The sequence below is a fragment of the Zalophus californianus genome, chromosome 6, assembly GCF_009762305.2.
Source record: "Zalophus californianus isolate mZalCal1 chromosome 6, mZalCal1.pri.v2, whole genome shotgun sequence".
NCBI lineage: Eukaryota > Metazoa > Chordata > Mammalia > Carnivora > Otariidae > Zalophus > Zalophus californianus.
The window spans coordinates 86,879,607-86,906,347 of NC_045600.1; the positions used below are offsets into that span (position 1 = coordinate 86,879,607).

A 26,741-nucleotide genomic window follows, 5' to 3' on the forward strand; every position below is an offset into this window, starting at 1 on the left:
AGACACTGGTGTGTATCCTCTCAGGTCAAGCAATCAAGTGTTTCTACCGTTCATTAGTTCATTCATTCAATCATTTATAGAATCAATTTGTGCTAGATATTGGTAACCCAAAGATAAATGAGACAGATTGACTTCTTTTAACCATGATATGTATAATTATGAATTTACCTGGGTGACCATGGGCAGACTCTCTTTGGATACTCCATTTGTAAAATGAAGGCAATATCAATCACTGTTATATGCACTACCTGGGTTCTGGTGGAACCTAAATGAGCTTAACCATGTAACACAGTGCCTGTCATATACTAAGTGCTCAATAAATATCAGTTTGTCTTTTTTTTTTTTTTTTTTTTTGAAGCTTACGAACTCATCTTGGTAGTTTGAATAGTTAAAGACAGTGATTTCCAAGGAGGGACCCTTAGTTTAACTCTGCCCCCAAATAGTATGAGAACTTTCCTTGCTGTCATCTTTCTGAGGGCTTTCCGTGTGTTGGGGCTCAACAACATTCTCCACAAAAAGAATTTCATAATATTCATAGATATCCATCATTTCTTTTAGGTAAATACCTAACAGTAGAATTTCTGGGTTATGTGACAGATATATATATATCTTGAAAAGAAACTGCTAGTTTTCCAAAGAGCTTATACCATTTTATACCTCCATTAGGAAAGTATGAGAAATTACTGCTGATCCTCACCAACATGTGGTATTGTCAGTTTTTTTCATTTAATTTTGATGAATTCTAATTTATCTATTTCTCTTTTTTTGCTTGTGTTTTTGGTGTGATAGCTAAGAAGTGATTGCCTAATCCAAAGTTACAAATATTTAGATTTATATTTCCTTCTAGGAGTTTTGTAGCTTTAGCTTTTACATATAAATCTTTAATCCACTTTGAGTAAATTTTTGTGTATCATGTGAAGAAAGGGTCCAAACTGATTCTTTTGCATGTGGATATCCAGATGTCCCAGCGTCGTTTGTTGAAAAGGCTGTTCCCTTTTCATTGAATTGTCTTGGTCATTTTGTAGAAAAACAATTGACCACAAATGTATGGGTTTATTTCTGGACTCTCAGTTCTAGTCCATTGATTTATATGCCTACCCTTGTGCATCATTTTCATTGGAGTAATTCATTGTAGTTCTAACTTGCATTTAATATGTATTTTCCTGATGACTAATAATTGCCCTGGAAAGTTTCTGCTTGCTCATTCCAGTTGATTCCTTTCTTTATCCCCTAGAATTAACCATTGCTTTGATTAGTTTATATCACAAATCAGTACTTCCAGTTCTAGAACTTTATGTAAAAGGAATCACATAGTATATATTGTTTAGTGTAGGCTTCTTTCATTAAACATGATGTTTTTGAGGGACGCCTGGGTGCCTCAGTCAGTTAAACGGCTGCCTTGATCTCAGGTCATGATCTAAGGGTCCTGGGATCGAGCCCCATATGATTGAGCCTAATATCGGGCTCCCTGCTCAGTGGGGAGTCTGTCTCCCTCTCCCTCTGCTGCTCCCCCTGCTTGTGCTCCCTTGCTTGTGTGCTCTCTCTCTCAAATAAATGAGTAAAATCTTAAAAAAAAACATATTTTTGAGATTTATCCATGTTACTGTGTTTACCAATAGTTTGTTCCTATTTTAGAAGAAATATTTTTTACTCTTCTTTTAATACAAAGATTTTCTAATTTATTTTAACTTACTTCTTTTTCATGTAATTTCTATGTGAAAAACTCTAGCCTGCTGGCTGATTTTTTATATTCCTCATCCAATTGCTAATTCCTTTAATATTGGTACAATTTTAAGTCTGTCCAGTTTCGGATCTCTGACTTTTCGCTTATTCCTTTTTTATCATGCCCATGTAGTTGCCTTTTTAAAGTCCCTTGAAGATTGTACTATAGTCAAAGGTTATTTTCTTCTTTCTTTCAAAGCTCATATACATTGTTATCTTTTTACTAACTTGCTTATTTAAATATATTTATCCAAACATCCTATGTGAGGTTATATTCTTGCTATTGAGTTATTCAAAGATGCACCTAGTTTCTGGAAACTTTCCCAGAATTATTCATGATATTTAGGGAAACACTCTAGATATAGAAGGAACTCAATTTCCTCTCTGCTCTCTCTCTCTTTTTCTTTCTTTCTTTTTTTTTTTTCCAGGTGTATTTGACTTTGCAGATGAGTCTGGAAGCATTAGCTGCAAAGGTGTGCACTATCCTCTCTTGTTACAGGAAAGATTAGAAATGCACAGAGTAGCAAAAGTGAGGAGTAACTGAGGAATAACTTTTATGCAATCTGCAGATACTAGGTTCCATTAGAAAGTCAATACTCCCTCTCCACCCCCACTGCTACCAATAATTAGAGCTGCCAAAGAAGAGTGAGTTTGTGGTGTAATGTCCCTACCTTTCTTATCTTTCTTTACTATGAACTCACAGTGTCCTCTGGCTCCTGTCTTTTTTTGGCCTTTTATTTTCCCTGAATACACACCGTCTTGGGTAGAATTGTCAAATCAACTACCGTGTCAGCACTCCCTTTGCTGCTCCTCTTTATTCCTTGTGCAAGCCTCTCCCTGCCTTGCCCCCAACCCCCAGTCAGGGTACAGCCAGAAAAACAACCAACAGGCAATACGTATTAAGACCTTTATTGTGTAAGACTGTTGAACCACACACCTGTACCTCTGAAACAAATAATACATTATATGTTAAAAAAAAGAAGAAGAAGAAGATAGCAGGAACGGAAGAATGAAGGGGGGGGAAATTGGAGTGGGAGACGAACCATGAGAGACTATGGACTCTGAGAAACAAACTGAGGGTTCTAGAGGGGAGGGGGTGGGGGGATGGGTTAGCCTCGTGATGGGTATTAAAGAGGGCACGTTCTGCGTGGAGCACTGGGTGTTATACGCAAACGATGAATCATGGAACACTACATCAAAAACTAATGATGTAATATATGGTGATTAACATAATATATATAAAAAAAGATCTTTTTGCCTGTAATTAGCTTACAGGACTGTGGTGGCTGGCCAGGCACGCTGGTAGGGCAAGACTGGGACTCCTGGTCACAGGCTGAAGCTGTTCTGTACAGAGAAATTTCTTCCTCTTCAGAGAAACCTCTGTTCTGCTCTTAAAACCCTTCAACTGATTGAATCAAGCCCATTCAGATTATCTAGAATAATCTCTTACTTAAAATCTACTAATTATGAATTTAATTCATATCTATAAAATGCCTTCACTGTAACACCTAAATTAGTGTTTGAGTGAGTAATTGGGGAACTATTGTCTAACCAAGTCAACTTATAAAACTGACCACCACACGCTATTGCTTTTACCTACTGGTTTATTTTTTTTTATTTTTTTTATTTTTTTAAAGATTTTATTTATTTATTTGAGACAGAGAGAATGAGAGAGAGAGAGCGAGAGAGCGAAAGAGAGCACATGAGAGGGGGGAGGGTCAGAGGGAGAAGCAGACTCTCCACCGAGCAGGGAGCCTGATGCGGGGACTCGATCCAGGGACTCCTGGATCATGACCTGAGCCGAAGGCAGTCACCTAACCAACTGAGCCACCCAGGCGCCCTACCTACTGGTTTAATTGGTAACTAAAATGTTAACTGATGGAAGCTGAATGCTGCCCTGGGCTACTTTCAAGAACCGAAGGAGTAGGGGGCGCCTGGGTGGCTCAGTCGTTGAGCGCCTGCCTTCGGCTCGGGTCATGGTCCCAGGGTCCTGGGTTCGAGCCCCGCATCGGGCTTCCTGATCGGCAGAAGCCTGCTTCTCCCTCTCCAACTCCCCCTGCTTGTGTTCCCTCTCTCGCTGTGTCTTTCTCTGTCAAATAAATAAATAAATAAAAATCTTAAAAAAAAAAAGAACCGAAGGAGTAAAACAATAATAAAACAAAAATAGCCAAGTATGTGTGAGGTGAAGTTGGGGAGTCAAAAGGCCAAGACTGCCCACAGGTACCGTCGTCACTGCTTCTCATTTTCCCAAATCTGCCCTTCCATCTCCTGGTATATCAACCATTTCAAATCTTTTATTTTACCTCCACATTTTCCTCCACCACCTCACCAACATACCTACCCCAAACCTCCCCCCAGCACCTCAGAGTTTCCTTCCATGAACATATCTTGATATCTACACCTAACATACCTACATTTGGGCTTCCCCTACCCCCACAGCTATGTGTACATATTTATAGACCACACTTCTCTCCCATATTTAATCTGTCCCCTAGAAGTTATAGGAGCTTTATAAAGGTATACGAGTCCTATAAATTATAGGAGTCTTCTGTAATTTGAAGACCCAATTATTCATTCATTCATCCATCATATTTATCTAGGGTATTGGCAGGTGGCACATCTAAAATAAGCAGATTCAATTCCCAGGTCAAAGGACCTTGGCGTCTACTGCAGAGGTCAGAATGAAACAATCCCAGAACAGAGGGAAGAGCAGCTGTTCTGATTGGGAGATCTGGGAAAGCCTAACGGGGCCCTTCGGCTGGGACTTGAAGGTCAGGAAGGGTTTGATGAATGAAGAAGTGTATTTCAGGTTGAGTGAGCTATATGAGCAAATGCAAGGATGCCTGACGGTGCAGGAATAATTTAGAGCTTCCTTGTGGGTTGGATAGTCACATTTGGGGCATGAGGTTATTACTTTTATTTAAGTGAGGCTGAAGCCTACTGATAATTAGGAGAAGCTAATAAGGCTTAGGACAGGCTTAGGTAACTGAAAAGGCAGAAGAAGGTGAGAGAATACAATATCCAAGAAAATTAAAGATACAAGATACAGAATATGTTGGTTCTATAGGGAGGGACTTAATGGCTTATGACCCAGTGTTCAGCCTTCTGTTAGTCCACTTCTTTCCAGATCCTTTGGCTAGAGAGAGAACAGGCTTTTCTTGGGGCCCTTTCCTTTTTTTCTTTCTGTGCCTATTAGCACAGGTTTCTTCAGCACCCAGTCTATGGTATTTTTTTAAAGTTTTTAATCAATTTCTCGAGGTATAATTTTAAGATTTAATTTAATTAAAAAATTTTTAATATATTTATTTTAGAGAGACAGAGAGAGAGAGAAGCAGACTCCCCACTGAGCAGGGAACCTGATGCGGGGCTCTATCTCACAACCCTGAGTTCATGACCTGAGCCAAAATCAAGAGTTGGATGCTTAATCGACTGAGCCACCCAGGCGCCCCTATTGAGGTATAACTGACATGCAGTATAGTATACTTATTTTAAGCGTACAGTTCTAGGGGGTGCCTGGGTGGCTCAGTTGGTTAAGCGTCTGCCTTCAGCTCAGGTCATGATCTCAGGGTCCTGAGATCCAGCCCCGCATAGGGCTCCCTGCTCAGCAGGGAGTCTGCTTCTCCCTCTCCCTCTGCAGCTCCCCCTGCCTGTGCTCTCTTGCTCGCTCTCTCTTAAATAAATAAATAAAATATTTTTCAAAAGTGTACAGTTTTGGATGCCTGGGTGGCTCAGCTGTTAAGGTCTACCTTCGGCTCAGGTCATGATCCCAGTATCCTGGAATTGAGACCCGCTTCAGGCTCCCTGCTCCACGGGAAGCCTGTTCTCCCTCTCCCACTCCCCTTGCTTGTGTTCCCTCTCTTACTGTGTCTCTCTGTCAAATAAATAAAATCTTTAAAAAAAGTGTACAGTTCTATGAATTTTGAAAAATGATGTACTCATGTATCATCATAATCAAGGTATAGAACTTTTTCATCATCAAAATTTTCCTTGTTTAATATATTATGACCCAAAGTAGTGTACAGATTCAATGTGATCCCTATCAAAATTTCAACATTTTTTAAAAAGAGTTATTTATTTGAGAGAGAGAGAGAGTATACTCATGCTCCAGCAGGGGGAGGAGCAGAGGGAGAGGGCGAGTCTCCAGCAGACTCATTGCCAAGCAAAGAGACTGACTTGGGGGCTTGATCTCACAGCCTGAGATCATGACCTCAGCCAAAATCATGAGTTAGATGCTCAACTGATTGAGCCACCCAGGTGCCCTAAAATTTCAGCATTTTTTTGCAGATACAGAAAAATCCATCCTAAAATTCATATGGAACCTCAAGGGCATTGATTAGGCAAAACAGTCTTAAAAAAGAACAACATTGGAGGTCTCACAGTTCCCAATTTCAAAACTTACTACAAAGCTATAGTAATCTGGGGCGCCTGGGTGGCTCAGTCATTAAGCATCTGCCTTGCCTCAGGTCATGATCCCAGGGTCCTGGGATTGAGCCCCACATTGGGCTCCCTGCTCAGCGGGAAGCCTGCTTCTCCCTCCCCCACTCCCCCTGCTTGTGTTCCCTCTCTCACTGTGTCTCTCTCTGTCAAATAAATAAAATCTTTAAGAAAAAAAAAGCTATAGTAATCTAAACTGTGATTCTGGCATAAAGACAGACATATGTACTAATGGAATAGAATAGAGAGCCCATAAATGAGCCCCCGTATATATGGCCAAATGATTTTCAAGGGCATGAAGACCATTTAATGGAGAAAAGGCAGTCTTTTTAACGAGCAGTATTGGGAAAACTGGATATCCAAATGCAAAAAAATAAAATTGTGCTTTATTTTACACCATATACAGAAATCAAGTCAATATGGATCAAAAACCTAAATGTAAGAGCTAAAACTATAAAACTCATAAATAAAAACATAGGGGGAAAACTTCATGATATTGGATTTGTCAATGATTTCTTGGATATCACACCAAAAGCATAGGCAATAAGAGAAAAAAATACATAACTTCTACTTGCTCAAAATTTACAACTTTCGTGCCTCAAAGCACACTATCAACAGAGTGAAAAAGCAACTCATGGAACGGGAGAAAATATTTACAAATTATATCTGATGAGGGATTGATATCCAGAATATATAAACATCTCCTACAGCTCAAGAACAACAACAGAAAGCAAACAAACTGATTAAAAATTGGACAAAGGACTTGAATAAACATTTCTCTGAAGATCTACAAATAGCTAATAAACAAATGAAAACATGTTCAACATGGTTAATCATTAGGGAAATTCAAATAAAAAATGTAATGAAATACCACTTCACATACATTAGGATGGCTATTATCAAAAAAACAGACAACAAGTGTTGGCAAGGATGTGGAGAAATTGGAACCCTTATGCATTAGTGGTGGGAATGTAAAATGGCGCAGCTGTTGTGGAAAATTCTATGGCAATTCCTCAAAATGTTAAACTTAAAATTAACATATGATCCAGCTATTCCACTTCTGAGTATATACCCAAAAGAAGTGAAAGCAGGGAATTCAACAAATATTTGTACACCGGTGTTCATAACAACATTATTCACGTAGCCAAAAGGTGGAAGCAACCCAAGTGCCCATCAACAGATGACGAGTGGATAAACAAAATGTGGAATACACATGCAATGGAATATTATTTAGCCTTAAAAGTGAAGGGAATTCTGACATGTGCTACAACACCAATGGGCTTTAAAGACATTATGCTAAGTGAAATAGGCCAATCACAAGTATACAAATATTGTATGATTCTACTTGTATTAGGTACCTGGGATAGTCAAATTCATAGAGAATAGAAAGTAGAATGGTAGTTATCAGGGGCTGGGAGGGGGATGGGGAGTTAGTATTCTTTTTTTTTTAAGATTTTATTTATTTGACAGAGAGAGCATACAAACAGGGGAGTGGCAGGAAGAGGGAGAAGCAGGCTCCTGCTGAGTAGGGAGCCCAGTGCGGGGCTCAATCCCAGGACCCTGGGATCATGACCTGAGGCAAGGCAGACGCTTAACCAACTAAGCCACCCAGGTGCCCCGGGAGTTAGTATTTAATGGGTATGGAATTTCAGTTGGGGAAGATGAAGATAGTGATGGTTGCACAACAATGTGGATGTATTTAATGCCACAGAACTGTACACTTACAAATGGTTTAAATGGGGGCACCTGGGCGTCTCAGTTGGTTAAGTGTCCAACTCTTGATTTTGGCTCAGCTGGTGATCTCAGGGTTGTGAGATCAAGCCTGCATCAGGCTCCATGCTCAGTGTGGAGTCTGCTTGAGCTTCTCTCTCTCCCTCATCCTCTGCCCCTCCTCCCTGCTCTCTCTCTCAAATAAATAAATACATAAAACCTTTAAAATAAAAAAAATGGTTTAGATGGTAAATTTTATGTTATATGTATTTTGCCATAATAAAAAAAAATAAAAGCCAAAAGTTTCCTCATGCCTCTGATTAGTCAGTCCCCTTCCTTTCAGGCCCATGCAACCACTTTTCTGCTTTCTATCACTATGGGTTAGTTCTGCCAGTTCTACAGCTTATTGCAAATGGGATCATACAAAATGTACCCTTTTGTGTCTATCTGCTTTTGTGCAGCATAATGAATTTGAGATTTTTCCTTGTTGTGTGTACCAGTAATTTGATCCTTTCTCTGTTGCCTAGGATTCCACTGTGTGAATAGACCAGTTTGTTTATTTGTTCTCTTCTGGTGGATATTTGGGTTGGTTCCAATTTTGGGGTATGCTTCATTTTAAGAAATATGCAAAACTTTTATAATAATTAGGGCTAGCAGGTTTTCATTTTTTTTTATTAATTAGCACAAGAGAGGGAGAAGGAGGGAGAGAGACAGGGAAGGGGACATGAATGAATTACGGAGGGGACACTGGACATCCTCTAGTCCCACTAATAAATCTAGTCTTTAAATTTGGTTAATACAGAGAATATAGTATAAGCAGGAAGGACCACAGTTTTCCCTTAAGTCTTTTCTGTGAGTCCTTTTTCCAATTCTCCGTCTTCTTTTTCCCTTAAATAGAAGGGAAAACACAGCTACTCTAGAAGTTTTGGGCAAATAACTTGAAAGAGAGAAAACCCTTAATAGATGGGGTGCCTAGTTACTTGGAATTATTATTGGCTGTGATAGTCCTGAGTTGTTTCTTATTTCTGTCACAAAGAGGACATGTGAATCCCACTGTATGGCCAAAGTGACTTTGAAGAAGTCCTTGCTGAGGGAGGAAAGGCCATCTTATTGACAGAGAAATTGACCCCAGTCAGCTGGGGCATCTAGCGATAATGCCAACTTAAAAGGAGTCTCTGATTCTCTACCTTCTCTCTCATGCTCTCCCTTCTCTTTCTCACTCAGCAGCTATCTTGTGGGGCTCTCTAGTACATACAGATGAGGCCAACACTCAAGTGGTGACAGAGTTATAAGCTACAAGGAACCCTATGTCCCTGTCTGAGAGAGATAGAAATAGACTTTTTTTCTATCTTATTTGAGCCAGTATTACCTTGGTCTTTGTTACAGCAACTGAATATCTACCCTAGCTAATAAAAATCCTACCACAGGCAAGAGACTGAGCTAGACAGTGAATGTCTAAAGATGAGTGAAACTACTTGACAGAGCAAATCCTGAGAGAGTTCACAACTTAGGGAGAAAGAAAGATACAAATTCAATAACCGTAATACAGGGCAGACTATGGTAACTGTTTTGTTGGAGGTATAAACAAAGCCTGGTGGAAGAGATTAATTCTGACGGTAGCGTCAGGAGAGATTTCTTTTTTTTAAGATTTTTTTATTTATTTATTTATTCATTTGACAGAGAGACACAGTGAGAGAGGGAACACAAGCAGGGGGAGTGAGAGAGGGAGAAGCAGGTTTCCCGCCGAGCAGAGAGCCTGATGCGGGGCTCAATGCGGGGCTAGAGCCCACGACCCTGGGACCATGACCTGAGCCGAAGGCAGACGCTTAACGACTGAGCCACCCAGGTGCCCCGGAAAGATTTCTTAGATAAAGAGATACGCAAGTTGTGATTTGGACAATGACTTGATACTGGTAAACGGAGAAGGCTAAACAGAGCATCCCAATCAGAGAGAAGAGTATGTGTGTCTAGAAAATAACCAGTGGAAAAGGCAGAATGTCAGTGAATGTAGAGGGGCAATGGCCCAATTAGATAGGGGCCAGATTGTGATGGTGCTTGAATGTTATATTAAGGAATTTTGTTTTGGGTTGCCTGGGTGGCTGAGTCAGAAGAACATGTGACGCTTGATCTTGGGCTTGTGAGTTCAAGCCCCCATGTTGGGTAAAAGATTACTTAAATAAATGAATAAGTAAAAACTTAAAAAAAAAAAGGAATCTTGTTTTGGACATGTTGGATTTGAGGCGAGATGGAAGGAATGGCCAGCAGTGAATTCTTTTACTTCCTGACAGACATTGTTCCTGAAGGTATGCTCCAATAAGCCTCCTGCATACAAATCTCTGCCTCAGAATCTATTTCCTACGCAGTCCCATCTAGGAAAGTTGGTGCCCAAGTTTTCCTAGCAACGATGCCCACTGGCTGGCCAGCAACAAGGATCCCATCATTGGTAGTAGGTGGAATTTGGATAGCGCCTGGCATGCTGCACTGGTAACGAACTGGGATAGGGCTCTAGGGGAAGGGACACAAGGCGTAATAACTCAGTTCTTTGAGATGTTTGGGCAAAGTAGTACTTATAAGGACCATGGAATCAAATGGCGCTTGCTGTCTGCTACTGAAGCATTGGAGAAAAAAAACCTAATGAAATATTGAGGGCAATTAACCTCCAATTCGAGATGAAATGTGAAAGCCAGAGGACCTTCTTGGCAGCATATAAGCAGACTCTCACATCCCGCAGCAAGATGGAAGGAAAAGTTGAAGATTGGGTCCAGGACTTTATAAATAGTAGCAAAACTCCATAGAAGAGTGAATTCTCAGCCATGCCAAATCGGTTACACCAAGGTTAGGGTCATGAATGGGAAGGAGTGGGACCCTGAAACTTGAGATGGGGATATCTCATCTGGGTTGATGAACTTGAAAATCTGGAATCCTCAGATTCCCCTGGACCCTCTGGGCCTGAGGAAGGAACCCTTTCCTTCCTCTGAAAGGCTACTTACCCTCCTCTTCTTGAAGATGATGCATAGACCTTTACCTTATTAGACAACATGAACTTACTCCCCATAATCAACCCCCATCTTGCCTTCTGGCCATCAAACTAATTACTGGGGTCAAGTAACAATATAGCCTAGCACTTTCCATAGCTGCTCAGGGAGGAAATGGACCATATGCCAAAGAGCTGCAGGATCTAGCCAACATGTATTGGCAGGAGCTGGGAGAATATATATGGGACTGGATCCTAAGGACGTGAAATTAATGGGGGTGAGATAAAATGTTGGATAAAGAAGAATTTATGGTTATGAGAACATTCTCTATAACAAGATTTAACACTCTGGGGAATAGTGTTAATTTGCTGTAGGAATGGTTTTTGAGGAAGCTTTGAAAAAGTGAAATAGAAAATTCAGACTGCTTTGGGAGAGAGTAAAGGATTAAAAGGCTCAGAGATATGCGTATTCTAGAGTGGATGTTTTATATAAGTCTGAAAAGCCCACTTGCTGACTATGCTCTGCAGAAGAATCTATTTTCTAAAGTGGTAAGGAATGTGCTGGTAAAAGCAGCACCAGAATCATTGAGAAACTCCGTGGTGACTATCCTCTGCAGGCCGGGGCTTCAGCAGTAAGCTCTGTCATTATAAGACTTCGCTACCTGATATCCAGGGGGATGATAGGATCCGAAAGTAATAGAGGCCAGGTGATAGGACTGCAGTCATCAGAAGCAAAGTGCGTGCAATTATCATAAAGGAAAGGGCAAAGTGGCCCTCAGGGGAGTCTAACACGTAGCGAGTTATGAAGATGGTTAAGAGATGTGTGTCTAGGGCAAGATAAATTGAATATTGCTTAATCTGTAAATTAAGAAATCAAGCATGGATGATCAGGAGGCTGAGAGCAGACACCCCCAAAAAGTCATGATTCTTTGCCCACTTTCTGTATCAGAGTCCGTTTCAGATCAGAGCTCAGTGGGTGAAGTCGGTGCAAGTCCTTGCCAGAGAAGATTAATATGGTCTCAGGTACAGACTGTTGATATCATGAATGCGTTCTTTTCCATCCTGGTAAGAAAAGACAATAAGAAGCAGTTTGCATTCCTGTGAGATGGACACAGCTGTACACATTTATGTTGTTGTCCTAGGGCCATGCTAACTTTTCATCTTCTGACATAGTACAAAGGGACCTGGACCACCTGGAGATGCAGAATATCACGTGGTCTCTCACATTTGTGGATGACTTCATCAGACTGGATGAGCCAGAAGGCACAAGTATGCTGGTGAACTTGGAAAGACACCTGTGCACCAGTCAGTGAGCTATAAACCCTATGAAGGTAAAATCACCATGTAGACTCTAGGTTCTGGAACAAGGTCCATGATCTGCACAGAACCTAAAACTCTTTTGAAAATCAGCTCTTATTGTGCTACTGGGCCTTGATAGCAATGGAGCATCTGATTATGCAACATCATGTATCCACGTGGCCAGAACTGCTATGAGCTGGATTCTGTAAGACCCACCAAGTCATAAAGCCAAATGGGTCTACCAGCAAGCCACTGTAATGTGGAAATGGTCCATCTGAATTAGGTGCAAGCAGGGTCAGAGGGCACGAGGGCACAAGTAAACTGCATAAGCAGATAATCCAGACCCCAGTTCTATTTATAAACCTTGGCACTTTTATGGTTTTACCCAAAGTTGCCTGACTGGAAAGACACCTACAAAACTTTGTCTTAATAGGGGTCTAACTAGAGAAAAAGAACTATTCTGAGTATTTGACACAAAGAATTTTGTATAGGAAGTCGTAATATATGAGTGATGGAATAACCAAAAAAAAAAAAAAAAAACAACAGGGCATGGTGAGGCAACCTAGAGATTAGCAATGGTGGACAGTTGCTTTGTTCCTGGCTGGAGAGGAGGTGATGTCTCTGGGACCCAGGATTTAGGGTTATTCCACCCCAAATCTACCATTCATTCTAAGATGGCCCCCAAGATCCTTACCTCTCTGGTATACATGTTGTGTAATCCCTTCCTCTTAAGTGTGCGTGAGACTGTGATTAGGATGGATTTTCACACGCATGATTGGATTACACCAGATGACAAAGGTGAAGGACTTTTGCAAGTGTAGTTGATGTCTTAAATGAGTTCATCAAAAAGGCGATTTTCCCGGGTGGGCATGGCACTTGGGTGATCCCTAAAAAGGGACTGTACTCTTCCTAAGAGAAGAGATTCAAAGTTTAAGAGGGCCTATAGAGGGGGCCACATGGCAAGAGAGTCTTCCAGTTGTTGAGAGTGGTCCCCAGGCAACAGCCAACAAGAAAACAGAGACTTTAGTCCTACACCTGTCAGGAACTGGATTCTACTAGCAACCTGAATGCACTTGGAAGTGGATCATTTCCTCACTGAGCCTCTAGATGAGGTTGCCGCAGCTAACACTTTAATTTCAGGCTTGTGAGATTTTAAGCAGAGGACGCAGACAAAATGTGCCAGACTCCTAATCCACAGAAAGAGTGAGATAATAAATCTGTATTGTTTAAGTTACTGAGTTTGTGGTAATATATGATGCAGCAGTAGTAAACTAATACAGGTCCTGTAAATATTACTGTAAGTACTTCTCCTTTGTCAGTTGGCATAATATTAAGCTTTGTCAGTAAGAGACGCTGGAGAAACATTTCAGGGGGAATTTTGGGTTTTCTTTTCCTCCCTCTTTCTGATCTCCCTGTGCTTCTCTTACATGTGCTCCCATAGTCTGTTCTGTCTCTGCAATGCCCAGCTTCTGCTGCATGCACGGTTTCTGCAATGCCCAGCTTCTTCAGGTTCCCCTAGCCAGTAGCACATGGTACCTCCCTGCAGGCAGCTTGTCTCAGCATTCCCTAGAGTGGCTTTGCAGTGAGTTGCAAGGTGAAGCATCTGCCTGGACCTGGGGGTCCTCAGTACTTCAGCAAGTTCTGCTGGCATGGCACTTTAGGAAACTTCACCACCATCCAGTGAGCCATGGCAATTCTGTCTCCAGGAAGATCTAGATCTTAGTTTGGTGAGGTTGGGAAGGATTGTACTTGGATTCACTATCTTAGCGCCAGGTTGTGACTGTTCTTTATATTTGCTATTTTATTTATTTTTTATTTTTATGTTTTTAATTTATTTATTTGACAGAGAGAGAGACAGCTAGAGAGGGAACACAAGCAGGGGGAGTGGGAGAGGGAGAAGCAGGTCTCCAGAGCCCGATGAGGGGCCTGGGATCATGACCTGAGCCGAAGGCACACACTTAACCGACTGAGCCACCCAGGTGCCCCAATATATCTGCTATTTTAAAATTCTTTAGAGTTCTTTTTATTTCTTACTGGCTGCTCCTGCATTACTCCAGTGTCTGTTATAGTGAATAATTCTTTATACTAAACTTTCCCCATTCACATTACTGGATGGGTTCTCTCTCCTGTGTTTGGACCCTTGGTTGAATTGTGTTATTTAACAGATTTGGTGGTGGTGACAAAGCTGGAATCCGTGGTGGGACTCCCCGGCTGGAAGCCAGGGCCAGCCAAGGGAGCCAGTCACTGCTCCCGCTGAGTTGCTTCCTGAGGCTGAGAGGAAGGAGGGACAAAGACCCTGATTTCTCTTTTACTCTCCCCTTCCAATCTCCCAGTCTCCAGTCCCTACCAGTGCCCCCCACTGGCCAAACCCAGCTGGAAGCCATATGACACAGGGACCAGGGAACACAGACCACTTTGATACAGAGCAGAGACGGGAAAGGTAAGGAATGGGTCTGTTAAAAAAAAGAAAATCGCAGGCCCCAAATGGTGTCACTTAGACAGAGTTCCCAAACCAGAGCGTAAGACCCAATCTACTTGCATTTCAACCTCCCCAAGAAATGTGACCTTCACCGGTCAGTCAGGAAATGTTTCCTTTCATCAGTGCCAAGGAGTCTGTCAACAGGGCCCTCTCCATTCCCCCAAAGAAAGATGAGGTAATCTGCATGAGAAGACCCCTTGCTTTTCTCCTAGCAAACAGCTTCCTCTGGAACAATCCTTTTGTTTTGTTAGTAACTTTCTTGTCCCTGCCCTCGGTCTATAAAGACCTTCCATTTTGTACAGCTCCTCAGAGTGCCTCTCTGCTTGCTAGATGGGGTGTTATCAGACCCATGATTGTTTAATAAAGCCAATTAGATCTTCAAAATCACTTGGTTGAATTGTGTTATTTAATAGATTTGGTGGCAGTGGTGGGATCCAAAGCACACTTCTAGCAGCATTTGGAGACAGTGAGAATCACAAGTGTGGTGTCTGCAAATCCCTTTGAGTTCACTGTATTTCTTGTGTTTTCCAAGGGTAAGCTCCTCTTGATCTCAGTTTTGCTCTGTTTTGTGTTTGAGCTCTTCGTCTCATCAGCTTTTCTTTGCAGGGTGGGTCAGCTTGAGCTGGTAGACAGTTATGCCCAGAGCCAGTTGAGCTGGCATGTTTGCGTGGAACCCTACTGAGCTGGCAGAAGAGTCTGCTCAGAGCCAAGCCTCTAGACTCTCAGACCGCAATTCCCCAGGTGGAAAACCCCAGCAAGATTCCATGGAAATTGGTGGTGGTATGCACAGGGCCTTCTTTTGGCCAGGACCCAGTACTACTATTATATTAAAGTGAAGATTTGTCTGTCTTATCTTGTGTAAGTAAAGGCTATTGATAGCAGGATCTCAGAGGCTATAAAGCTGTAAAAATTGGTGTACACGTGTTGAGCATTCAAAGGCTGTTAGAGGGGTACCTGTGTGGCTCATTTGGTTAAGCGTCTGCCTTCAGCTCAGGTCATGATCCCAGGGTCCTGGTATTGAGCCCCACATCAGGATACCTGCTCAGAGGGGAGTCTGCTTCTCCCTCTGCCTCTGCCTTTCTCTCTGTCTCTCATGAATTAAAAAAAAAAAATCTTTAAAGGCTGTTAGAGAGTTGATCACCTGAAGAAGATTCTTGTGGTAGAATAAGTTGGTCACAGAATGGGTTAGATTGACACCACCAACCTCAAGAAAACTTCCATGCCACGAGGTACACTGTAAACCACACACAATCTACAACCCTGCCACACACCACTTTTAGGTACTAGTCTGGCTCCGAGAAACCCCAAGTTTTAGCTAATGAAATCCTTAAATTCTGAAGAGTCAAGCACAGTACCTTCTGGCATGCCTGTTTATTTTATGTCTAAGAACCATAGTCCCAGAAGTTGTAGATATCTAGCAAGATAAAACAATTTTATTAAAAATAACCTAGAATTACAGAGGCCACTATAGGGAACGTTCAGTTAGACAAACTTATTCATTTAAGAAGTGCACTTGAAAGCAAGGGTTCCCAAATTAAACAGAATGGGATGCCTATTTTTTTTATTTTTTAAAAATTTTATTTATTCACTTGAGAGAGAGAGAGAGCACGAGTGGGGGAGGGAGAAGCTAGACAGGGAGGGAGAAGCAGGCTCACTGCTGAGCAGGGAGCCCAAAGTTGGTCATGATTCTAGGACCCCTGGATCATGACCTGAGCTGAAGGCAGACACTTAACCAACTGAGCCACCCAGGCATCCCCTGATAAAAAAAAAATTTTTTTTAAGGCCTTCTCCCCTAAGTTAAATGTACTCAGAGGAAAAGAAGACTTTCTTATAGGTAGATGGATGTGTCAGTCCTTTGATATTATTTAGGCAACAGTCCAGTTCTTTGAGAAATGAAAAATGGCTCTCTGTGTTTTACAAATCTAGTTGGTACAGGACCAGAGGTGTGGTTCCAAAAACAATTCAAAGACCAATCTTTTTTACCAATCCCAAAACTTCTCTTATTTATCTCAAAAGCCTTATAAGTATTGTAAAACTTCTGGCCTTAAGAGAAGGAAAGTCCTTCCAGAAAGTGTTTGCATTTTCCTACTGTACCTTCACACTCAATACAGTGTTCTGCCTGGCCTTTTCTGGAATTCTAAATCTAGTCCATCTCCTTAAAATGCAAATTCCAGGGAGGTAATACTTACCAAGTAAAAACAAGGAGGAAGGTCCACTTAAAACTTGACTTGCCAAGGACAAATACAAATCTTAAGGGTCTTCTCCACCAATCTATCATCTATCTATCTATCTATCTATCTATCTATCTATCTATCTATCTATCTATACATTAGTATTTTTTTGGCTTTTCTTTTCTTTCTTTTCTTTAAAGATTTTATTTATTTGAAGAGGAGACAGCGAGAGAGGGAACACAAGCAGGGGGAGTGGGAGAGGGAGAAGCAGGCTTCCCGCTGAGCGGGAAGCCCTAAGCAGAGCGGGAAGCCCTAAGCGGAGCGGGAAGCCCTAAGCAGGGCGGGAGGCTCCAATCCAAGACACTGGGATCATGACCTGAGCCGAAGGCAGATGCTTAACGACTGAGCCACCCAGGCGCCCCTATTTTTTTTTTTTTTCAAGGAGTGTATTTGGGCTGACCTGGGGACAGGGAGGCTCTGCATCTAAAAGAAGGTGTTGGGTTTCTTGGTGATGAAGCGTGGCTTGTGCTGGCAAGGTAGGACACCGTGGGGGAGCAGGAATTTGATCTTGGAGTCCTGGAAGTGTTTGCTGTTGGGTGGTGTTTGCTAGCTGCAGTTTCCTTTACCTTAGTGATCTGGATCAAGTGGACGTGGGCTCGGTGCCGGACACCCATGTCTTGGTAGGACGGGGTGACGGCGCCCACGGTGGTCATGTCCCGGTACTGCCTGTATGTGTGGCGGGGGCCACTGTGGGAGTCAGCACAGCCAGAGGCCAAAGTTCTTCACCCGCAAGGGGGATTTCTCCAACACCTGTCCACAGTGGATAATTTCCCCTGAAGACTTCTTCATCTTCTTCAGCTGAGACACAAAGTGATGAAGGATAAAAGAAGAAAAATGTTCACTTTGAGCCCAGAAGGCTTGACCTATAGTCTGCATAGTTGTGACAAGGATCAAATAGGTGCTGGCTGCTACCTTCTAAAGGGTCTCATGACTGCCTGTACATCTCATCGCTAGTGAATATCCAGCTGAATGATAAGCACCAAAGAAATCTTGGGCAAGTTTCAAGAGTAGAAATTCAAACAAGACATTTCTGATCTAATACTCCCTGCACGTCCCCTCCCCCTTGAACACTAAGCATGTAACCCCCAGCTTCACACAGCCACAGTGCAGGTGTTTCTGCCCACGGGTCCTGTCCCCACGCTACTTAAATAAACTCACTAACTTGTTAACATAAAATATCTCAAGAATGCTTTCTTGACTGTCACACTCAACAATCCCACAACAAAAGTACCAGAAGCGGACTGGGCAACAATATGATTAGGTGCAAAAATGTTCATGCAATAGAGGAGCAGAGGGTTGCATTTGGGGGTGGGGAGGCAGTGCCCCCTCCACCTTGTACTCCCGAAATGTGCCTGAGGTCTTCATGGTGTGCTCTCCACTCTTGCCCCCACCCATGAAAGGTCATAAATATATTTCTAAAAAGCTTTAGCCAGGGCGCCTGGATGGCTCAGTTGGTTAAGAGTCTGTCTTCAGGTTAAGTGTCTGCCTTCCGCTGGGGTCATGATCTCAGGGTCCTTATATCAACATTAAATATAAAACTTTTATCTATATGAGTTTACTAGCCAAATAATTTTGTTATCTCTTGTAAGATCTATCCACAAAAAAATAATGGCTTAAAATAATGACTGACTTTAATGTTACATAAAGTTTTTGTAAGTAATTTAAATATAATTGTTAAAAACAAGTGGATTAAATAAGAAGGTTCAGGTAAGGGGTCAGGGCTCTCTCCAACAATAGTTTCCCCCAATTTTTTTGGCAACTTAAAATCTTAAAAGTTTTGCTAAGTTAAATAAGACTTAAGCTAAATTCATTAAACATCTAGATTATTTCCAAATAAGACAAAGTACTAGAATACTAATTACTAAACATAGGGCTTACCTACTTTTGGCTATTTAAGAGAAATTAAAATTATTTGGATATGTTAATGTTACTTTAAGATAAATTAAAAAGACATATGCTTCTACAATTTTAGAATATTCATTAATTTGCAAATGTAAAAAACTATATGACAGACTGATCACAATTACTTAGTTTTCAATATGTCAGGGAGGAAGAATTTCATTTACCCTTCAAGGTCCTTCTAGCTGGACTAAGAACCAAAATGACATGTGACACATAGGAGAAAATCTAATTTAATGGTGTATGTACAGGCAATCCACACAGACATGGAAATTCCAAAGACAGGCAGCATGATGTTTATATAAGCTAAGGAGAGGGGTAGGGTCTGAGGATACAAAGGGGAGAAAGACCATTAGCAGGAAGGTGAGAGGAGATGTTTGGAAAACAAAGGTTGCCCTGTGATGTAGGTGAGTTACTTAGGTAAAGAGTATCTGTTAATAGCTCTCTTCCTAGTACAAGCAGGCCGTTGAGGGGGACCTAAAGAGCTTTTCCTGAATCTTCTGGGCTTTAATTGCTTATAACTCAAAATAATGTTCATGCCAAAGTGGCCTAACTTAGGGTGACCTGCCCTTAGCCCCTACAATTAGAAACCATCTATAAAGAACTTATCAAACTCAACAGCCAAGGAATAATCCAATCAGGAAATGGACAGAAGACATGAACAGATATTTCTGCAAAGGCATCCAAACGTCCAGCAGACACATGAAAAAGTGCTCAACATCACTTGGCATCAGGGAAATACAAATCAAAACCACAATGAGATACCACCTCACACCAGTCAGAATGGCTAAAATGAACAAGTCAGGAAAAGACAGATGTTGGCGGGGATGCAGAGAAAGGGGAACCCTCCTACGCTGTTGGTGGGAATGCAAGCTGGTGCAACCACTCTGGAAAACAGTATGGAGGTTCCTCAAACAGTTGAAAATAGAGCTACCCTACGACCCAGCAATTGCACTACTGGGTATTTACCCCAAAGATGCAAATGTAGTGATCCGAAGGGGCACCTGCACCCCAATGTTTATAGCAGCAATGTCCACAATAGCCAAACTATGGAAAGAGTCCAGGTGTCCATTGACAGATGAATGGATAAAGAAGATGTGGTATATATATATATATACATATACAATGGAATATTATGCAGCCATCAAAAAATGAAATCTTGCCATTTGCAACGAGATGGAACTGGAGGGTCTTATGTTAAGTGAAATAAGTCAATCAGAGAAAGACAATTATCATATGATATCACTGATACGAGTTTGAGAAACAAGGCAGAGGATCGTAGGGGAAGAGAGGAAAAAATGAAACAAGATGAAACCGGAGAGGGAGACAAACCATAAGAGACTCTTAATCTCAGGAAACAAACTGAGGGTTGCTGGAGTGGAGGGGGGTGGGAGGGATGGGGTGGCTGGGTGATGGACACTGGGGAGGGTATGTGCTATGGTGAGCGCTGTGAATTGTGTAAGACTGGTGGATCACAGACCTATACCCCTGAAATAAATAATACATTATACGTTAATAATAAAAAATAAATAAAGTTGAAAAATTGGGGCTTAAAAAAAAGAAACCAAGGTTTCTAAAGGTTAAAAATTCTAATTAATATGTAATTAAAACTACTAAAAATAGGGGTGACTGGGTGGCTGAGTCGTTAAACGTCTGCCTTCGGCTCAGGTCATGATCCTAGGGTCTTGGGATCGAGCCCCGCATCGGGCTCCCTGCTCGGCGGGAAGCCTGCTTCTCCCTCTGCCACTCCCCCTGCTTGTGTTCCCTCTCTTGCTGTGTCTCCCTCTGTCAAATAAATAAATAAATAACCTTAAAAAAAAAAAAACCTACAAAAAGAAACATCTCCCTATGCCAGGAAAATGAGATATATTTTCAGTAATAATAATAATAATAATGATAATTTGAGGCTGCTTTTAGGCAACAAGCTTCAACAGTGAAAACTTGAGTAAGGCAAAGGGCCCACAAGGATTGCTGAGCTGAACGCAAACATGTAGTGCAAACAGGCTCCTTAGGTGACCCAACTCAAAATTACCATAGGCCCTAATCAGTGACCAGACACAGTTCCTAAGATTACCAAAAAAGGGAAAATTCCATATGTTCTCATACCTACTCACTCTGCCCTATAACGGGGGCCCCTCACCACTGCCTTGTCACAGACAATCTTTCCTTTGCTGTCCTGCCCACCACTCCCTTGTGGTGTATTCAATAAACTTCCATCTCTTTTATTCTGCCTTGGGTGAACCCTTTCACCACCTGTGCCACCAGCCCCCACCTAACTGGGATGCCCCACAAATAGTAGTAATAGTAGTAGTAATAATAATAATAACAATAATAATAATAATAATTTTGTCCTAAATGAGGTTGGTTTGAAATGAAAACACAGCATATCTGTGCTCCCAGCAGCTTAAAGGCTGCATATTTCTAACTCACTGACCTGGGCCCTCTAGCCTAGCCTATTGCTTAACTAATTATAGCTTCTTGGAGATTTCGACAGAACACTGACCCTGGGGAAACAAGGAACAAGATATTCCTAGAAGATCAAGCCTGACCACATTAGTGAACAGCCTTTCCTAATGCCAGCAAGTTCACTTGAGATCACACTGAGAATGCTTCCCCAGCACGTTGACCCTACCACTTCGCAGTGCCTTCCCCTAAAAACCCCCTGTTTGGTCGGGGACTTGGGGGCTGTCTTTGGACATTAGTCCACCATCTTCGGAGGTTGCCTGGCCTCATGAATAAAGCAACCTTTCCTTCTTTATGTCTTTCTTTTTTTTTTAAAGAATTTATTTATTTATTTGACAGAGAGAGACACAGTGAGAGGGAACACAAGCAGAGGGAGTGGGAGAGGGAGAAGCAGGCTTCCCGCCAAGCAGAGAGCCTGATGCGGGGATCATGACCTGAGCCGAAGGCAGATGCTTAAAGACCGAGGCCACCAGGCGCCCCTCTTTTTTTTTAAGATTTATTTATTTTTTAGAGAGAGAGCGTGTGACCACACGAGCAGGGGGAGGGGCAAAGGGAGAGAGAATCCCAGGCAGACTATGCACTCAGTGTGGAGCCCCACAAAGGGCTCCATCTTAGGACCCTGAGATCATGACCTGAGCCAAAACAAAGTCAGTTGCTTAACCGACTGAGCCATCCAGGTGCCCCCAGCAACCTCTCCTTTCTGACCAACACTTGTCTCTCAGCTATTGGCTTTCGAGGGTTGAGCAGCCGAACTTGGGTTTTACTAACAATAGGACAAAATCAGAATATAGAAAACAAAAATCAGAGGTTTATAAAAAAAAAATCTTAAAAAATTTTAATGTGTGACCAAGCTGGCTAAGATGAAAATAAATTTAATAAAAAATAATAAGTTTTAATATCAAAATTAACCCGGTGCAAAGTTTAAATATGGTCTTATCTCTGTTAAAAGAACAAAGTTTTCTTGGACTTTTAGTCTGCTTTTGATAAGGTTTTATAAGTTTCTTTATCCTCTAAGTATCAAGTTTCATAATGATCCATGATCCTATTAAATAAGTGCTTGAAAACCTTTTTTTTTTTTACTTTTTTTAAGAGGGTTTTTCTTTTGTTCTTTAAAAAAAAATTTTTTTTTAAAGATTTTATTTATTTGACAGAGAGAGACACACAGAGAGGGAACACAAGCAGGGGGAGAGGGAGAAGCAGGCTCCCCACTGAGCAGGGAGCCTGATGTGGGGCTCGATCCCAGGACCCTGAGATCATGACCTGAGCTGAAGGCAGACACTTAACGACTGAGCCACCCAGGTGCCCCTAATTTTTAATTTTTAATTTATTTGAGAGAGAGAATGAGAGGGAGAGAGAGCGCACATGAGAGGCGGGAGGGTCAGAGGGAGAAGCAGACTCCCTGCTGAGCAGGGAGCCCGACGCAGGACTCGATCCTGGGGCTCCAGGATCATGACCTGAGCCGAAGGCAGTCGCTTAGCCAACTGAGCCACCCAGGCGCCCTTTTCCTGACATTTTTGACAAACTTCCTCAAATCAAAATTTTTTAAAGGATTTATTTATTTATTTATTTGAGAGCGAGCGAGCGAGCGAGAGAGAGAGAGAGAGAGAGAGCACAAGAGGGGGAAGGGTCAGAGGGAGAAGCAGACTCCCCACTGAGCAGGGAACACTATGCGATGGGGGCACTTGATCCAGGGACTCTGGGATCATGACCTGAGCCCAAGGCAGTCGCTTAACCGACTGAGCCACCCAGGCGCCCCCCAAATCAAATTCTTAAAAAAAAAAAAAAGTCTTTTTGACCTGAAATATTCCAAAAGAGTTGTAAAACTAATTAGGCTTATTTACTATGTAAATTGCATAGAAAATATTGTCAAATAAATAGTACTAAGCCTTCTTTATGTTTGTAAGATTGTGGCACATGTATATAAAGTCCATCCTGCTGCACAAATGGCCCCTTATTGCCACACTTTTGCAATCATAATGTCCTTATGACATGGCAACAGTCTGCATCTGGAAACAAATTGGTATTAAAATAGACACATACATAGTGGTTATAAATTCAATAAACAGGACTATGAGAAGCCCAAGACAGCTGCTTGTTTCTTTCTGGCTCCTTGACAAAAACCCCATTTTTCAGTTTTTGCATTCCTTCATCCACCATAGTATCTGACTCAGATGATGAATAGACATTAGTGTAGAGACTTCTATAGAATTTTAACACCTGCAACTGGACTTCATTAAGCTGCCACTTAGTAGGAGTTATCCGTATGTACCTGTTGTTGTATATGTGTTTTTCTGGATGGGTTAAAACCTTTCCTTGCTACAAGGCTGATGCCCTCACAGTAAAACAAAACAAAACAAAACAAAAAACTGTTTCCTACTTGGGTTATACTTTCCATCATCTCTAGGAATCAAGGCACCCACTTCACTGGACACATCACAGGAGCCTTAACAAAGCCTTACAAAATTCTAGAAATTCTATCAGTATACAACCTTCTACGGATCCTTGCTGTTTGTTTTTTTTTTTTATTTTGGATCCCTGCTGGTTTATGCTAATATGACCAGCTGCTATAAATCTCTAATGCTTTATGCTCAAGCCTGTCATCAACAGGTTAAGAAGCCTTCTTGGATCCTAATGAAAAGAAACCTGTCTGTTATAGTCTAGAGCCTAGTAATTTGGTATTGTAAAACATAGTCAGAGGAAAACCACCCTCAGGCCGTTAAAGGGATTCTCCCCAGTGCTCCTGACCACAGACTGTTGCAAAATGAAAAGATGCTAGAGACCTCTAACTCAAACTGACCAGGAAGAAAAGTAGCTGACATCCACGTGTAGACTGCTCCCCCCAAGACGCCGGATCGGGACATGACACTTGAAGCATAAAACCCTTTCTCTTTCTTCTCCTGTCCTTTTCTGGCACTGGCCCAAAAGGATGGCACCCTCAGCTGTATCTCCCAGGTCATTGCTAAGGAGGGACGGTAATCTCTTTTATTTCAGGCTAGAAAAAACTCTAACTGTGCCTCTAATTTTTCACAAACAAAATAAGACCTCTTGTAACCGACCAAACATGAGTTCACTCTTTTGGTGAGTCACAGAGAGAAACTATACCAGGTGGAGTTGTCACCTATATTACACTTTATTTGCAGCAAATGAGATCGCAGGGATCCTTGTATGTAGAGGGTGGGTATAAAGTTGCACATGCGCCTGAAGGAAGCACGCCTACTTTGTACGTATGAAACATGACATAACATTGTATGTTATGTCAATGAGGCATATGCTCTCCTTGGGCAGAGATTTTGGCATTATAATGAGGTGAAGGTAAGGGTCATTACTCCATGGGTCACTCCATGGTCCGTCCCTCTGCACAGGTGTGAGCTGGGGGTTGAGCTTGACTGCTCTGGGTGGTCTGGGCCAGCTGGAGGTCTGTCAGGGCCATCATTATTGCTTAAAGGGCAGTTTCAGTTTCCAGCACGGGATGCTATGTCCCTCAGGTCTCTTGCTCTAGTTGAGAGATAAGCTGGAAAAAAGAACTTAAGGAAAAATGTGGGACAAAAGTTGGTGGGTATAAGCATGTGGGCAGTATAAGTCAGGTCTTGGGGTCTAGCTGGTGACAATCTCATTGGTCACTCTTCTAAACTGACATTGTTAAGTTCAAAAGAACTCTTCTTTTGGCAGGTGTCTATTTCCCCGGTTCGGGATGAATGCAAATTGAAGCTTTGATCAAAAACTTCTCCTTAATTCTTAAAATCATTACAAAGTCTGCTGCTAAAGCAATAAACACCCAATAAAAATTCTTAGACTCTCCGGTTAAAATTGTCCTTAATAATAGAATAGCTCTTGATTGTCTTTTAGCTGATCAAGGAGGTATCTGTGCAGTGTCCAACACCACCTGCTAGGCCAGGATTTACCCTCCTGGGGAAGTTAAAACTGTTTGGCTCAAAAAAGGGAACTCTTTCCATGGGGGTCTTTCTTTGGCTTATTTGATTTTGATTGGCTTAGGTCCTGGGGACCCCACGGTCCCTCTAAAGTACACTCCAAATATTGGGAATTACCCTGCTTATAGTAATCCTAATAATCTCACTGGTGCATTGTATTCTCTCAAAAGCCTTAGATAGGTTTATAGCTGCTAACCACCAAGCAAATGCTCTCCCTAAGACTGGAACATCTAAGGAAAGAGGAAAATACCCAACTTAAAGAACATGAACCAGAAAACATGACCTTTATTACAAAGGCTAAATACAAAATTTAGGAGCTATGGATACCACACAAAGGAGCAACAAAATCTGGGAACTGCAGAGCAGTAGCTGAGAGTGGTGCTAATGCCTGTAAATTTGTTCACATCGCAAACTGAGATGTGATCAAGAGGGGAAAATTGTTAAAAAAAAAAAAAAAAAAGAAAGAAAGAAAATTGCAGGCCCCAAATGGTGTCACTTAGAGTTCCTAAAGCAGAGTTTAAGATCCAATCTAATTGCAGTTTCAACCTCCCCAAGAAATGTGGCCGTCACCGGTGGGTCAGGAAATGTTTCCTTTCATCAGTGCCAAGGAGTCTGTCACTTGCTTCTCTCCATTCCCCCAAAGAAAGATGAGGTAATCTGCATGAGAAGACCCCTTGCTTTTCCCCTAGCAAACAGCTTCCTCTGGAACAATCCTTTTGTTTTCCTAGTAACTTTCTTGTCCCCACCCTCTGTCTATAGAGACCTTCCATCTTGGACACCTCCTCAGAGCACCTGTCTGCTTGCTAGATGGGGTGCTATCAGACCCATGAATTGTTTAATAAAGCCAACTAGATCTTCAAATTCACTTGGTTGAATTGTGTTATTTAACAGGTCTGAGGGCAACCGGAACTGGCAAAATCCTGCTATAGTCAGACTTTAAGGAATTAGTTCTGCCAGGTTTATGATGAAATACAGAGATTATATTTATCTCTTTATGTAAATTAAATTAGAGTTCATTGTTCCCCCTGAGAACATATAATAGAGACTTTTCCAAAACCTTAAAAAAGGAAAATGACACTTTGAAGTCTTTAGCTGTGTTAAAAGTTAAACTGAGGCATATTAAACATTTTCAGAGTTTATCTGAGCAGAAATCAATTTGAATTGGGGGGCATCCAGTCTAGCAGATAGAAAGGAACACCAAGGACCTGTACAAAATGAAAGACTTTCATAGGCAGAAAGGAGCAGGAACTAGGGATTTCTACTGGTGAGAAAGTGTATCGCTTATTGCAAAGTTACTTTCCTTTAGGAGATGGCAGAGGTCTCCCAGGCAGATGACCTAACCAGTGTTCATCAGGTGATTTCTGATTGAACTGGTTTAAGATTCCATTTTTGGGAGAGCCAAAAATGTATTTACGTCTGGTTTGGTGACCTGGGGCTTAAATGACTTTGGGGACTGTTGTCTTGTTTTTAACAGCTGTTAAATAAAATTAATGTTTTTTTAAATTTTTTAGGGTTAAAATTAATGTTTTTAAATATGCTTTTTCCTCTAGTACATTAAATGAGCAGTTTAGAAAAAGTACTTAAAGATGAAGGTAAGGGAA

The 26,741-nt window shown here is 41.7% G+C and overlaps 1 pseudogene; it reads right to left on the bottom strand.

Moving 5' to 3' along the window:
* Positions 1–17,272: 17,272 nt before the first annotated feature.
* Positions 17,273–18,214, bottom strand: LOC113910517 (annotated as a pseudogene).
* Between the last annotated feature and the right edge of the window lie 8,527 nt (positions 18,215–26,741).